The following is a 15461-nucleotide window of genomic DNA, read 5'->3' as shown; positions in this document are numbered from 1 at the left end:
CATCTCTTTGAACTGCCTTTCCCAAGGTGTCTTCCATTTTTTCCCTACAAAGTTTTTTTGGGAGTTTTTCCTTGTCTTCTTAGAGAGTCAAGGCTGAGGGGCTGTCAAGAGGCAGGGCCTGTTAAAGCCCATTGCGACACTTCCTGTGTGATTTTGGGCTATACAAAAATAAACTGTATTGTATTGTATTGTACATGTAGTGGTTGCATTAAAAAAAAAAATGCGGTGATCTGTTGTAGAACAGCGCCATTGAAGAAGATAACAGTGGTTACCCAGACCTTGTTGTTGGTTACGAAGGGACTCCCATAACAGCTGATACCTCAGGGCCCCCAAAATGAAGGTCTGCCTTTGATCTTTCCAATATGTGGGAGCAGAAGTGCACTGTGGTACTTTAATGATGATCAGGATTCAGAAGTTAGCCTGCCGGGAAGGTTATTAAAAAGAGAGGGAGAGTTTAGGAGCATGCACTGATACAACATGTTGCTGCACCCACCACACAACGAACAACCTCAGGATTCCAAATTAGGACCTGAGCACAGCTGTGCGATGGGTGGCACCTCAGCACCCACACTAGTTCAAATGGAATGGAACAGTGTGTGGTTTTAATGGGGCTGGAGTTCCGATCCCTGCCACCAACCCCAGAGTTCTCCTTGCAAGTTTGAGGACCTGTTTAAAAGAGTGGATAAATTTAAATATCTAGGATCATTGGTAGTCTGAGATGGAAAAATTAGATGCTGAGATAATCCTTAGAGTGCAGTGTGGAAGAAACAACTAGAGGAAGGTGTCAGGAGCGTTGTGTGAATGAGGAATTAAGGAGAAGGTTAAAGGTAAGTTTTTTAAGACGGTGGTAAGGCCAGCAATGATGCATCAAGCTGAAACATTGTATACGTACATACCTGGGGTCACTAGTGACCCATGACATCCTGTTTACAGCTCTCGCATGGTCATGATACAGTGTGAAAGCAGTTCATCTGTAATAATTTACTACTGAAAATATGGCAAAATTGCTTCAAATTATTTTATTATGATTTATTGGTCTCACTTTAGGTGTCCCTAATTACGCTGTACTTACAATATGAATGCTTCTGTATCATTAAGGCTAGCTGCAATTGTGTAAAGTAAGACTCTGAAACCTAAAACTAAAGGTTGCCAGATCGATCCCCCTTTCTGCTCTGTGTTTGATGATGAAGCAGATCCCAAGTACTTCCTATAACAGTATTGGTAATTACTGTCCAAAAACTAACAAGGAAACCTTCCACCCACTAATAACCCTTTTATATGCATACTTTGGGTCACTAGTGACCAATGACATCCTGTTTACAGCTCTCGCAGGGTCATGATACAGTGTGGAAGCAGTTCTTCTATAATAATGTACTATCGAAAATATGGCAAAATTGTTTCAAATTATTTTATGATATTTATTGGTATCACTTTAGGTGTCCCTAATTACATTGTACTTACCAAGTAATTACCTGTATAATTACAGAGTAACTAGGTGTAACAATGATGCTGACCAGTAAAGGGAGCACAGGAGAAGAAGTTGGATTTGGCAGAAATGAAAATGTTGAGGTTGGCAAAGAAGCACAGAATAAGAAATGGGACAATTGGATGTACAATAATAGTAGGAGAGATATCTAAGAAAGTACAGGAAAATATTCTGAAGAGGTATGGACGTGATGCGAAGACAAAATCAATACGTGGGCAAAAGAGTGATCTGAGTGGAAGAACAGGGAAGAGAAAGCGAGGTAGGGATTTATAGAAAATTTGACGGAAAAGGGTCTGACTAGAGAGGAGGTGCAGGACTGAGTTGTATGGAGGAACATCGACCCTACGTAGAAGTGAGAAAGGAGGAAGAGGAAGAGGAAATGCCCTATAGTGGGCTAATCTAATACCCAGGGTTGCTCCTATATAACTGCTTATCATAACCCTATAATGTAAAAAGAGGCTCAAAAAATGGATGCATAGATAGAAGTAAACAATGTGTTTCTTTCTATTGTCATCTATCAAAGATACTTTGGAAACTTAAATCAGCTGGGATTCGAATACAGATAAACTATCATATTGGGTCTATGGAGGACTGTAGGACTTTGAACGTTGCTTCTTTATTTGTATGCATTATAACAGAAGTGGTTTGAAGTCATTCACCTTGAAGATTTGTTATGCACTAGACCTGTTCAATCTGAGTTAGCCAATTACGGTTCCCAGAGGCTGAAGTCTGCATCTCGAGTGCAGTTGACATCACTCTGCTTGCCTTTTTCTTTTGCTTGTCTTTGGAAGTGTTGTGCCTCATAAAGATCTACAACTTTGAAATGCATTGAATCTTGTGCTGTCTTTCTTTGTGGTCAAAGTGGTATCACAAGTGATGACTGTAATTATTCACAGTATATTATGATCTATTGGTGAGCACAAGATATTGAATCAAACACCACTAAGGGCATCTGTATCTGAATGTAACGTATGTGAATTGAACAGGGGGTTTAACTGGCAAGCTGCCACTTTCAAGAAATGTTAGAAAATCAAGCAATTTCAGGATATGGTGCCCTCTGCTGTCAGAAATTGGAAACAGTGCTTGCTGCAAGGGGTTACTTCTGGTTAACTGACTACATTGGTTGTACTATATGTGTTTTTTTTGTCTGCTGGAAAAGACGTAGTGAAAGATGAGAGCATGAATGACGCCAGACTTTCTCCTCTTTGTGTTTCTCCAATGGAAGGGAACAGAAAATGAATGACCAAGCATTCCACCATTCCACATACACCCGGGTGTGCCCTCCATAAGTGACTCACCAGACTTGTGTGTACAGAACTGCATATTCAGCTTGTCTTCCACATTTAAGCATTGAAAACTATCATATTCACTTGTCATTTTCTCAATCACCAGGGTCGCAGGGGGTACTGGAGCCTATCCCAGCATGCATAGGACGAAAGGCAGGTTAAAAAACCCTGGGCAGTACACCAGTCCATTTCAGGGCAAACACACACATACACAGAGGCAAATTTAGCATCACCAATTCACAACACCTGCAGGTCTTTGGATGGTGGCAGGAAACTAGAGAATACCCACACAGACACGAGGAAAATGTGGAAACTGCACGCAGAGAGGACAAGGGACATGAACCCTGGTCTCCTTATTGCGAGGTGGCAGTGCTACCACTGCACCACCGTGGGCACCGTTCACTTCTAAAACTGAAATGGAGAAACATTAAAAAAAAGAATATACTGTATTTATATAAGTAATTAATTTATTTATGAAGCCAAAATTGTCTGCAAATATAGTCCCACTATATTTATAGTATATACAAATATAGTCCCCTTCTCCACACTATGCGACTCTTCAATTCCACCCGGGGGGGGGTAAACGTTAACATTATTCAAAGTTATTGTCTGTCTGTATACCTGCATTGTTATCACTCTTTAATTTAATATTTTCTTTATCGGTATGCTGCTGCTGGAGTATGTGAATTTCGCCTTGGGATTAATAAAGTATCTATCTATCTATCTATCTATCTATCTATCTATCTATCTATCTATCTATCTATCTATCTATCTATCTATCTATCTATCTATCTATCTATCTATCTATCTATCTAGCGCTTTGAGTACTGAGAAAAAAAAGCGCTATATAAATGTAATGAATTATTATTATTATTACTACATTAGTAACAGTTGCGGGCCATGTGCTCTGTTTAATAGTAATGGCAGTGCTGTCTTTTCATTCACTAAAGCCAATTTTCCTCAGCCAGCGATCTTTTAAGGATTTCAGTATTCCGGTTGCTAAGCAATTGCTGTTTCACTTCAGCACATACACATGGCGCTAATGAATGGACTAATCAGTGCGCCATGCATGCAGTAAATGGGACCCCACTGTCACAATGCCTCATCTTCTTCTGTCACTTATCTGAATGAACTATAGTCTTGTGTTTTGTGCAGTGCCGTTCAAACTCACCTCTAATGTTATTCCATGTGTGATTCACCAAGTTAATAATTGTTTTAAAAATAATGTTGCATGACTTGTGCATTAAAGTCTAAACGGTTATGGAATTCTATAGCAAATTGGCACAAGATGATCCACTCATTTTGGATACATGTGACACTGACATGTGCTGTTAAATGTGTGACGAATGTGAGTCTACTGTCACTTTGGAGCATAGCTACTCAAACCTGTCACTTGTGCTACACTTTTTTGCACCTTATAAAGATTCATAAAGAAGAACTCTGTCCTCTTCAGGGATCTGTTGTAAAAGAAATGAATAAGTTAAGGCTATGCAGGTCTGTTATCAAATCACATTTACAAATAATGAAATCACATTTAATTTTGCTGTAATAAATTTACAAGACATATCAAATGTTTAATACTGAGACTACACATTCAAGAGTCATTCCTCTTACTACACCCTCTCAGATTCAGGGATGCTTCAGATACTGATGGCTTCATGGATTTACAATATGTATGCATTCCAAAAAGAAGATTGGAGTCTGCATTGGTGACTTGACTATAAACCGAGTCTACACTGCGTGGTCAAATGTCAGTGAAACCTGGGATCAAACATGAAATGTTGGAGAAACAGAACACCAACTTGGTTGTCCAGTTTAATTCTTCCACTTCAAAATAAAATAACACGTGATAACAGTGCAAAATCCGGAAACATAGGCAGTTGTCTCTCCCTTTAAATGGAATGTCGCTCATCTGAACATTTCTTTCTTGTCTGTGGAGCTTCGTCTTTGCTGTTAGCTCCGGTCCAAGTCAGATGGCTTCCTGCAGCGAAGTGTGGCTTTATAAGAATTCCCTCATAAGGAGTGGGGTCAATTGCCCTCAGTGAGTGTTTTGTCAGAGCTGTGGAGGTAGAAACAGGTCCAAAGATTAGCAACAGTGTTGCCTTTTGCTTTGCAATGGTACTACATACTGGAAGAGAGCCTGGAAGGCAACCCACAGACATGTATGTGTGAGAACTAACTTAACTATATACAGAGTCTACGCTCAGTCTACTAAATACAGAGCCTATACTGACTTGATTATATACTGAGTCTATGCTTAATCTGTGCTGACTTCACTATACATTGAGTCTACACTTAGTCCACTATATATTGAGTCTACTCTGACTTGACTATATACTGAATCTACACTTAGTTTTCTATATACTTAGTCTACGCTGAATCAACTATATACGAGTCTACACTGACTTGATCTAGTCTATACTTTGTCTACGCTGACTTGAGTATACACTAAATCTACACTTAGTGTAGATTTTCTGTATCTGTGTAGAGATTCTGAGTCTATTCTGACTTGACTATATACTGAGTCTACACTTAGTGTACTATGCTGAGTTGACTATATATGAATCTACACTCACTTGACTGTAGACAGCCTATACTGACTTGATTATATACAGAGTCTATACTTAGTCTACGCAGTTAGGAGACCCGGGTTCGGTTGTTCTCGAGTTTGTATATTCTCCCCATGTCTGCGTGGGTTTCCTCTGGGTGCTCCGGTTTCCTCCCACAATCCAAAGACATGCAGGTTAGGTGCATTGGCGATCCTAAATTGTCCCTAGTGTGTGCTTGGTGTGTGGGTGTGTGTGTGTGTGCCCTGCAATGGGCTGGTGCCCTGCCCGGGGTTTGTTTCCTGCCTTGCACCCTATGTTGGCTGGGATTTGCTCCTGCAGACCCCCGTGACCCTGTAGTTAGGATATAGTGGGTTGAATAATGGATGGGTGGATGTCAAGTCAAGTCAACTTTATTTATAAAGCACTTTACATACAACAGCCGCTGACCAAAGTGCAGAACATAGGCTAAAATAAATTTTAAACAAAAACAAAATAATAAATAAGTAAAATAAAATACAATAAATGAAACTAATTAAAACATAGTAAACACAACTAAACAGAGTTAAAACAGAGTAAAATCAATTGCTCACACAGGATCAAACGCCAAACCAAAGAGGTAAGTCTTAAGAGCAGACTTAAAAATGGGCAGTGAGGAGGCCTGTCTAATGTGGATCGGCAGTGAATTCCAGAGCCTTGGAGCCACAACGGAAAAAGCCCTATCCCCCTGAGCTTTCGCTGAGTCCTAGGCACATCCAGAAGCAGCTGACCAGCTGATCTGAGTGAGCGGGAAGGAGAGTGCATATGCAGCAGCTCAGCGAGGTAGGGCGGAGCAAGCCCATTTAAGGACTTAAAAACAAATAAAAGAATCTTAAAATGAACTCTAAACTGAACAGGCAGCCAGTGCAGTGAGGATAACACAGGTGTAATGTGCTCATTTTTTCGTGTGCCAGTTAAAAAACGTGCAGCAGCATTTTGCACCAGCTGGAGCCGAGACAGGGTGGACTGGCTAACACCAACATACAATGAATTACAATAGTCCAACCGGGTTGTAATGAAAGCGTGGATTACTGTTGTAAATTGATCTTTGGAAAGAATGTTTTTTATCTTCGCCAAATGTCTCAGCTGAAAAAAACAAGATTTCACCACCGCGCTGATCTGACCGTCCAGTCTAAAATCCTCATCTATCCTAAAACCCAGATTTGTAATAACAGGTGTACCATATTGTGCAAGGGGACCCAAATCCACAGGAGCAGAAGTAGAAATAGACCCACTGGTGCCCCCAGGACCAAAAACTATAACCTCTGTCTTATTTTCATTAAAATTTAAGAAGTTTACTGCCTTCCAAGCTTTCACCTCTTCTAGGCACATAACCAAAGTTTGTATGGAGTAAGCATCCTTGCGTTTGAGGGGTACATAAACCTGAGTATCGTCTGCATAACAATGGAAAGCAATTTTATGCTTTCTAAGAATAGAGCCAAGAGGCAGGAGATACAAAGAAAATAGCAGAGGACCAAGTATGGAGCCTTGCGGAACCCCACATGATAGTGAAGCAGAGGAGGATCTAAATTCATCTAGCCTCACTGAAAAAGTTCTTTGAGTCAAGTATGATTTAAACCACGCCAAGGCAGTACCACGAATGCCCACACAATGCTCCAGACGAGATAATAAAATACTATGATCTATAGTATCAAAAGCAGCTGTTAAATCGAGCAGAACTAAAATCACATAATCCCCTGAGTCTGTTGCCAAAAGGATGTCATTAAAAACCTTCAGTAATGCGGTTTCAGTACTGTGAAGCGGCTTAAAACCAGATTGAAACACTTCGAGCACATCACTTTTATCTAAAAAGGCTTTCAATTGAATATACACACTTCTCTCCAAAATTTTGGACAGAAATGGAAGCTTGGAAATTGGTCTAAAATTGGATAGAACAGTAGGATCTAGGCTTGGTTTTTTGATCAATGGTTGCACTATGGCATGTTTAAACAAATTAGGAACTACGCCTGAGGAAAGGCTGCTATTGATAATAGCAAGAACAGATGGCCCTAAAACAGAAATAATCTCTTTAAAAAGAGAAGGTGGGACAACATCAAAAGGAGAAACCTGAGGGCTTCGATTGACCAACAATCTCATGTAAATAAGATAGAGTCACCGGCTCAAACTGATAAAAAACATGATGAATCAACTATATAGGAGTCTACACTAACTTGATTATATACAGAGTCTATACTTAGTCTACACTGACTTGACTATACAGTATACTGAATCTACACTTAGTGTACTATGCTGAGTCGACTATATACGAGTCTACACTCACTTGAATGTAGACAGCTTATACTGAATTGAGTCTATGCTGACTTGACTATACACTGAATCTACACTTAGTGTACTATATACTTAGTCTACGCTTACTCGATTATATGCTGAGTCGATACTTAGTCTGCTATACACTGAATCTACACTGAGTCAACTATATACTGAGTCTACACTATGTCATGCCTACCACACCCTCCCAGATTCAGTGATACTAAAGATATGAATGGCTTCATTATTTCCTGCATGACTGCCAAAATATATATATATATATATTTATCAAATAGAGGGCCTGAGACTTTTTTGTGTAATTTGTTATATTAAAGGCAGATAAAAGTTGATGACATTGACTGGAGTACATGTGTATGTGAATCATTTTGTGCGAAGTTGTAAAATTTTAGTGTAATTAACTTTATCAGCTATTTCATATAACTTATCAAATAAATTTTATCTGATTTTATTCATATTGAGTTGCTCTTATTATATAGTTTTTGAAAGATATAGTAGATTTTGATAATTTTGATACATTGCACTATGGCGCTATGGCAGCTTGTCCGGTCCACCTTAATAAAAGGACAAGTGTCTATGTGTGTGTCTGTGCATTTGTGTTTCCATTCAATTGCAGGGGTTAGGAAGAAAACTCTAAAAATAGACATAAAATGTAGCAGAACGGTAAAAAAAAAAATCAAAAATGATAATAGGAATTCCAAATAAGGGCCTTAAAAATAAGAAAAGTGGTCTTACAGGGCTATTCCATTGTCTGATGTTATATACCTGCAAGAGCAGTATGGTAGTGACTTTCTTGCACACCTCTCAGACCAAGTGAACAAGGTTTATAGCTGTAATGCTGTTGACTGATAACTTCCCATGGTGGGCAATGGATGAATGAAAATAACGATAAATCAATGCAGACCTCAGGAAACCAAAGCCCAGGTATAACACTTCAGTTATAAGAAGGAACAGTTCAACAAGTGACACTGAAAGCAAGCAGCAAGAATGGATAAAAGACATTGCAGAGGACTCAGAACACAGCCCTGTGGAGCTCCTGTGTTGAGAGTGAAGGATAACAAACTGTGGCCATACACTTAAACCACCTGAAGTCTGCCTGTCAGGAAGTTTAAAAATAAAATTAGTCAAGACATTACTTAGAAAATCTGAGCCCAGTGTTTTACTTTGCTGACATCTCGGTGGAGACTCAAGAAGAGTCACAGTCTCACACAGAACACTGTTTTATTTCGCAGGAGAAAAATCAGAGAAGCATGAGGTAATAGAAAATGTCTCCATTTTATCTCTTTTTCATCTTATTGTTGTCCACAAGAAATAAATAAGATACTATGGGAGATCTTTTTTTTTTTTTCAATCCTGTCAGGCGAGCTGATCAGCACAGATCTTGAAAACGCACCCTACAGTAGAATGCCATCCGGGCCTGCTACCCTCCCGGAGGTTAGGAGGTTCATTCTCCTAAACTATACTTCCAAAAATGCATCTTGAGTTTTCAGTCCAGTAAGTTTGTTTCCAAGGATGAATATAAGTGAACTGAATTGTATCCTATTAGGAGGGTGTAAGTGAAAAGAGTAGCCATTTAACCCTTTTCTAGAAATTAGTGGAACCTTGTGATATAGCGAGTCCGCAGTTCCAAAAGAACGGCAGTTTTTAAAATAATCCATTTGGCCGTGTTAGTCTCCATGGATGCAATCGTGCAGCCGCAGGGAGTGGATGAGGTAATTGGGGTGAGGGTGTGATCTTTCTGAGTTGCTTGATTGGCTTCCAGCGGTGCGTGATTGACACACTACACTCACGGAGCCATATAAGAACAGGCCACCACAGAAAAAGGAAAAATGGTAAAGAAAAATGAAGGAAAGGCTTGGAGAACAAGAGTGAGAGAGGCATTGGGGTGAAACAGAGTGGACAAGCCAGCCAGCTTAAAGAGAGAGGTCACTGTGGGTAGGAGTCCCGGGTGGAGCGAAGAATCAGCAGTCAAGGGACGAATCGCGCCCACTGACAATGCGTAGGAGTGGGTATGATTGAGGTGGAGTCCTTCCTAGGGATCTGAGGGATGACTACGTGTACGAGCAGGAAGACGGGAGGATAACCGAACCTGAGCGGTCTGGCAGATGCTGGCGAAGGCAGCCAAGACGAGGGTCGGTAGCAAGGGGACCTCGACTGCTGAAGTCTCTTCAGCTAAGCAAACCTTGGGTGAGCTGGAGAGACTGGGAAGGAGCTGTGTTTGGATGGTGTGACCCCAATGAGTGCTGTAGGATTTTACTCTCGTATTTTAGCCTTGTTTTAAACATTTGGGATTTTTTACCTTTTTATGGATTATTTATTGGCACTGCCCAATTTATTTGGACACTGATTTTTTTTTGGATTGTTGTTAATAAAAGTACTTGCACCTTTTGCACCATCCCCTTGTTCAGTTTGATTTGTCCCCATCAGACCAGCTCATCTGGTTACATTACCAACGGTGTTGGGTTGGAAGTGGGAGTATGGAACATACCTCTGATTGCCCTTCTTACACATGGTTCTGCCAGTCCTCTGGTGGTTGCTTTTTCCCCTCTCAGTTGTGCCCCCGTCTCTGTACAGTTCCTACCTGTAAAGGGCTTTGAAGTAGCGGCAGTTCCAATCTGCACCTTATAAGCATTCCCTGGTGCTCCCCTGATGCTCTACATAAGCAGCTGCAATGAACTCTGACAATACAGTTTTACTCACAACAGATAAAATTTGTCTTCCCTTCAGCATGAACCAAATTTCATTAAAACATATTGAATAAAACAGAAAGCACCAATTTAAAATTAAAACAAAAGGCACCCCAAGGCACCGCTGGTCTGGAAAGCCAATAGCAGACTGTGCCGTTCTTTCAACTGTTTTTCTGCATTTAGCCCATAGAGAGAAATAATCATACACTACATTCAGGTCTGCAGTGTTTGATAAAATGTGCTTGTAATCATGGGATTGCTTTAGAGACAAACCAGTTGGAACTGTGCATAATAGCTCTTTGGATGCTGAACAATAAATGCCTTCATTATTGAATTCCCTTATAGAAATGTGTTAAAACCATGGATATATATATATATATATATATATATATATATATATATATATATATATATAGAGAGAGAGAGAGAGAGAGAGAGAGATATATATATATATATATATATATATATATATATATATATATATATATATATATATAGATATAGATGGTTTAAGTTTTGGATTTTGAATGGCATTACAAAAAATAAATACACACTATAAAACCATCTTTTCACTGTGAGGAATATAAGGATTTATAGTATACCTTAAATGTGTTTGTTATTTCTCAAATTGTATTTCCTACTACACTCTTGATCTCCATACCTGCATTCTAGGCCTCCTGTTTATGTATTTGTTATGATAAAATCTTATTGATATTTTCTCTCCATGTTCACAATCATGGTGATAAAATTAATGAAAAATTGTCAAGAGTTTTTTTTTTGTATTTTGTAAACTTTTCCTATAGATTGTCTGACTTGGCAATCCAGCATTTTCCAGATCAGTTCTAAAAATCTCATTTATCAGCTTTGATGATTTTCAATTCTGCATTTTATCTTTATGTTAAAACACATTGGATTGTTTGTTGTTTAAAGCTGCCTTCAATGTTCCTACAGAAATGTTCTGCAAAGCATCGGTCTCTATTAACTCTTTGAGGGCTGAATATTTTTTTCCAAAAAACTACTTTTCTGAAAAGCACACAAAGCAATGGTTACACACAGAAATCAACATAAAACATTTGTTGCTACACGCTGTGGTCATCAGTCAGGAATGCGTGCCAGGCTGGAGCTGTATTCTATCATAGTACGTCGCAATCTCATTTTAAGTGGTGGTTCAGCAGTGTGATAAGCTGATGCTGGTAACTCACGTTCGTTTTTGATCACTTGTATCAAAATCGGAGTCTGACAAGTAAGAGTCCAATTCAACGATAACATGCAAAATGTCATCTATGAAGTATTTTGCTGTACACGTTCGCTTCGATCTCTCGCCAGATGTCGATGCCATTTTTGCCATCAGCTCAGGGAATCTCAGTCAAACCAATGTAGCTAACTTTCCTACTACCAGGTAAAATGTAACGGTGGGTTTTGTCACCATTTACAGTTAATTGCCACCTCCGTTTGACAGAAGTCGATATCCGCCCTGAAAGAGTTAAAATATCAATTTGTGTGGAAATTATTTTTTTAATGTCCTCATACCACATACACTTCATAACAAAAGCTAAGCATGTTTGGGCCTGGCCAATACTTGAATGGGAGACCATCTAGGAAAAGCAGGGGTTGCTGCTGGAAGAGGTGTTGGTGAGGCCAGCAGGGTGCACTTCCACTGTGGTCTATGCATAGATCCCAGTACCTCAGTGCAAGTGACAGGGACACTCTGCTTTAAAAATTGCGCCGTTGTTTGAATAGATGTAAAACTGTGGTGTGTTTTCATAAAAGGTTCCAGGGCACAGGGTGTTTCCTAATGTCCTTAGCTAAATTGTCCACCACGGCTTAGTCATTCTGGCTCCGTAATCATCCCTTGTCTCTAACTGGTTAACTATCTCTTTCTCTCTCACCACTTCACCACCTAATAGCTAATGTATGGTCGGAAAACTGGCACAAAAATAGTTGCCATGGCATCATCCAGGTGGGTGCTATGCATTGGTGGTGGTTGACGTGGCTCCCAATTGACTATGTAAAACTCTGAGTAGTGAGAAAAGTGCTATACAAATGTAATGCTGTCATCATCATTGTGTTCTTCTCATCGACTTTCATCAATAAAGTAAGTTCATCAGTTATAACTTGGGTTTATGAGGCATAATGATCTGCACTCCCAAATACGAGGAACTTGGTCTGACATTATCGATAGCTTTGGTATAATAAGTTATTATCAATAAAAAATAATTTGAGTAACTATAATGTGCTGATGAGAAGAAAGAACATCCTCTCTAATTTTGAATATCTACATGGGTCAGAGAAATTGTGATCCTTAACTTTTTAAACTTGGCCTAATTTTCTCCCCGTTTTCTTCCATTTTTGTTTTGTTTTAATTGGCTATAACTTCGTCATCCTTCACTCAATAGTCCTGTTCTACCCCTCCAAATAAAAACACTTCTTCTTCATCATTTTTATAGCATGATAATTTGGTAAATTGTGCAAATATTTTAGAGCAGAATAAATGACAAAATAGAGTAACATTTTGACAGCAAACATACACTTTGAAAGTTATTCTTATTTCCATAGGCTTCCATAGGCTTAGCTTCCAAATATCTGTCAGGATGGCCATTAAAATGTTATAAAATATTTACAAGTAATATATCTAATATTGAAGCAGTACAAAAAAAAAGATTCTTTTACTTTTTACAGATAAGTATCCATAGAGTACTTATCTGTCGTTGAAGACCCATGGCCTATGTATCATATTAAAGGGCAGATCTTACATATATAAATGGGAAAGACATTATAATGTGTATCCAAATTACAACATCGATAACTGCAAAATTCAAAAAGATTTATACAAAAAAATATAAAAAATATAAAAGGTGGAAAACATAGGAAGTGGAAAGTGGTGTCATGTGAAAGTTGAAACATGCTCTCATTTGGTAGATAATAGTCTGTCCATCAAATTGTACACAATTGAACTTGGACATTCCAGAAAGACAAACTGTTGTTGTGATACAGCAGTACGGCCATCTTTGAGGGAAGAATGAAAAACATTACCATGTGGTATTGAGGAATGCAATATAGCATTTTAACAGCCAAACGCCATACTTTATAACAATAATGTAATAGTTGATTTTTTTTATTTTATTTTTTAACATTTTGCAGTATTGTTCAGTCCCGCCCGATGGCTTCAAAACAATAAGGTGTAGGTAAACTGTGGAATTAGCACTACAGTTATAGATGTTTTACTTACAATGGCTGGAAACTTCAATTTTGTAAGGTTATGAGTGGGAAGTGATGTAATAATTTAACACTAGAATCCCTGAAAAAAGTCATAATCCCGGGACACCTTAAATTCCTTTGCACCTCTCCATTTAGTGTCTTTTGTTTTGCAAATATGTTGATCAGCACAAGCAGCAAGCAGACTGCTATCTCATCTCCCCCACTGTCGCAGCTCAAGTCTGACAAAAAGTTCTCCCAGCTCAAGTCTGTTTATCTGGGTGTGAGGCGCCCGTAGTTGTAGAGGGTAAATAATATATTGTTATTTGGAACACATACATTTCATGTCAACAACGATCTTTGTAATTATAGGATGACAGGAAATGCAAGGCAAGAAATGTGGAACACATAGCTAAAGCAGAACATTTTTTCATGTTATAGTACTAATGAGAGAATTTTGACATGAAGTATGTAATGTGTGAAGACTGAAGTCCATCCATCCATCCATTATCCAACCCGCTGAATCCGAACACAGGGTCACGGGGGTCTGCTGGAGCCAATCCCAGCCAACACAGGGCACAAGGCGAGGAACCAATCCCGGGCAGGGTGCCAACCCACCGCAGGAAGACTGAAGTGCAAATATCAAATAAAAATTTTCACAAAAGGTACACGCATATCAAAAAAAGTGCGCATGTATTCAAGAATATAATCGAAGAAAAAGAAATTGGGTTTGGGTACGATGGTGACACGACCGCTTGGGTGGTGCAGCGGTAAGAACTGCTGACTCATAATCAAGAAGTTGTGAGTTTGATTCCTGGCCCTTCCTAGATTTACCATTTTGAGTAGTGAGCTGCTCTAATTGTTACTATTATAGAATAAAAACATTCATTTAATTTGAGTCTGTAACAGCCGGTGTAAATTTATGGTACTTGCACAGGTTAGTGTTTTGTTTTGTTTTTTTATTCAGTTTTATTCTCTTAGTCGTTTTCACGCGCACCCCAATCTGACACTGCTGTTTTCAAATAAAGATGTGCTATAACAGAGGTGAACTCAGATGAGGATGAGGGTTCTACATCGGAGAAAGAGAAAAGTCCAATCACACATTGGAACATCGCAGCTGCACCAGGAGTAAAGGCAAAAGATGGCGCTGTTTGGATGCAACAACATCCTGCCAATCAATCTGCCACATGTGTCATTCAATGAAACAGCACGGTTTACAGAGCTCGCCAATGTATCGTGCAATGTTCTGTTTGAAATTATGTTTCTTGATGGTCTTTATATGAAAACAATTAATATGTTACTTTTATAAATGCCACATTGAATGTTGTTTACCTATTTACCTTGATTTATTTACTTATCTTCCTACAGCATAAAGTCACAAGTAGACTGCAGAGCTTCCTGTGTGGTGTTTAGATCTGGTAGTGCCATGCTGACAGTGTATGTGCCCAAAAAAAGAAGTCTGAATGCATTCTGAGTACCATTGCTCGTGTACATGTATGGCATGTATAAACTATAAATTGCCACTGCGTGGCATCAGTTCATACAGTAATGGACTGTCGCCTTGTCCGGGGTTGGTCCCAGCCTTGTGGGCAGATAAGCCCCTATGATTGCACTGAATAGAACTGAGAATGAAATGTCATGTTTTGAACTTGGTTACTCTCGGAGATGTGACTTTTCCTTGTCTTCTTTTAATAGCAACCAAAACATTTCTTTAATGGTCCAAAAAATTAGTCATTTAAATTCAAACCTATTAAGGTGGCTATGGAAAATATTGAAATTATGTCTGCTACATTATTTTAGGCATTAGATTATGATTGCTATCTAGGAAGCTGCAAACGTCATTTCCCCCTCTAGTTATGATTATGTTTCATTACAGTTATTATTTTTTGTTGCCGTTTTATTAAATTATTACAAAAAAAAAAGCTCTGATGCTTTA

General features: G+C 38.9%; 1 protein-coding gene across 2 annotated transcripts in view; it reads left to right on the top strand.

Annotated features, from left to right (window-relative positions):
- Positions 1-15461, top strand: part of LOC114661965 (cytohesin-4-like) — a 182585-nt gene that overhangs the window by 111299 nt on the left and 55825 nt on the right. The window lies entirely within an intron of this gene.

This window comes from Erpetoichthys calabaricus, chromosome 12 (assembly GCF_900747795.2).
Source record: "Erpetoichthys calabaricus chromosome 12, fErpCal1.3, whole genome shotgun sequence".
Taxonomy (NCBI): Eukaryota; Metazoa; Chordata; class Cladistia; order Polypteriformes; family Polypteridae; genus Erpetoichthys; species Erpetoichthys calabaricus.
Note: the sequence above shows the minus strand (reverse complement) of the source record. Positions and strands in the feature narration are given on the sequence as shown.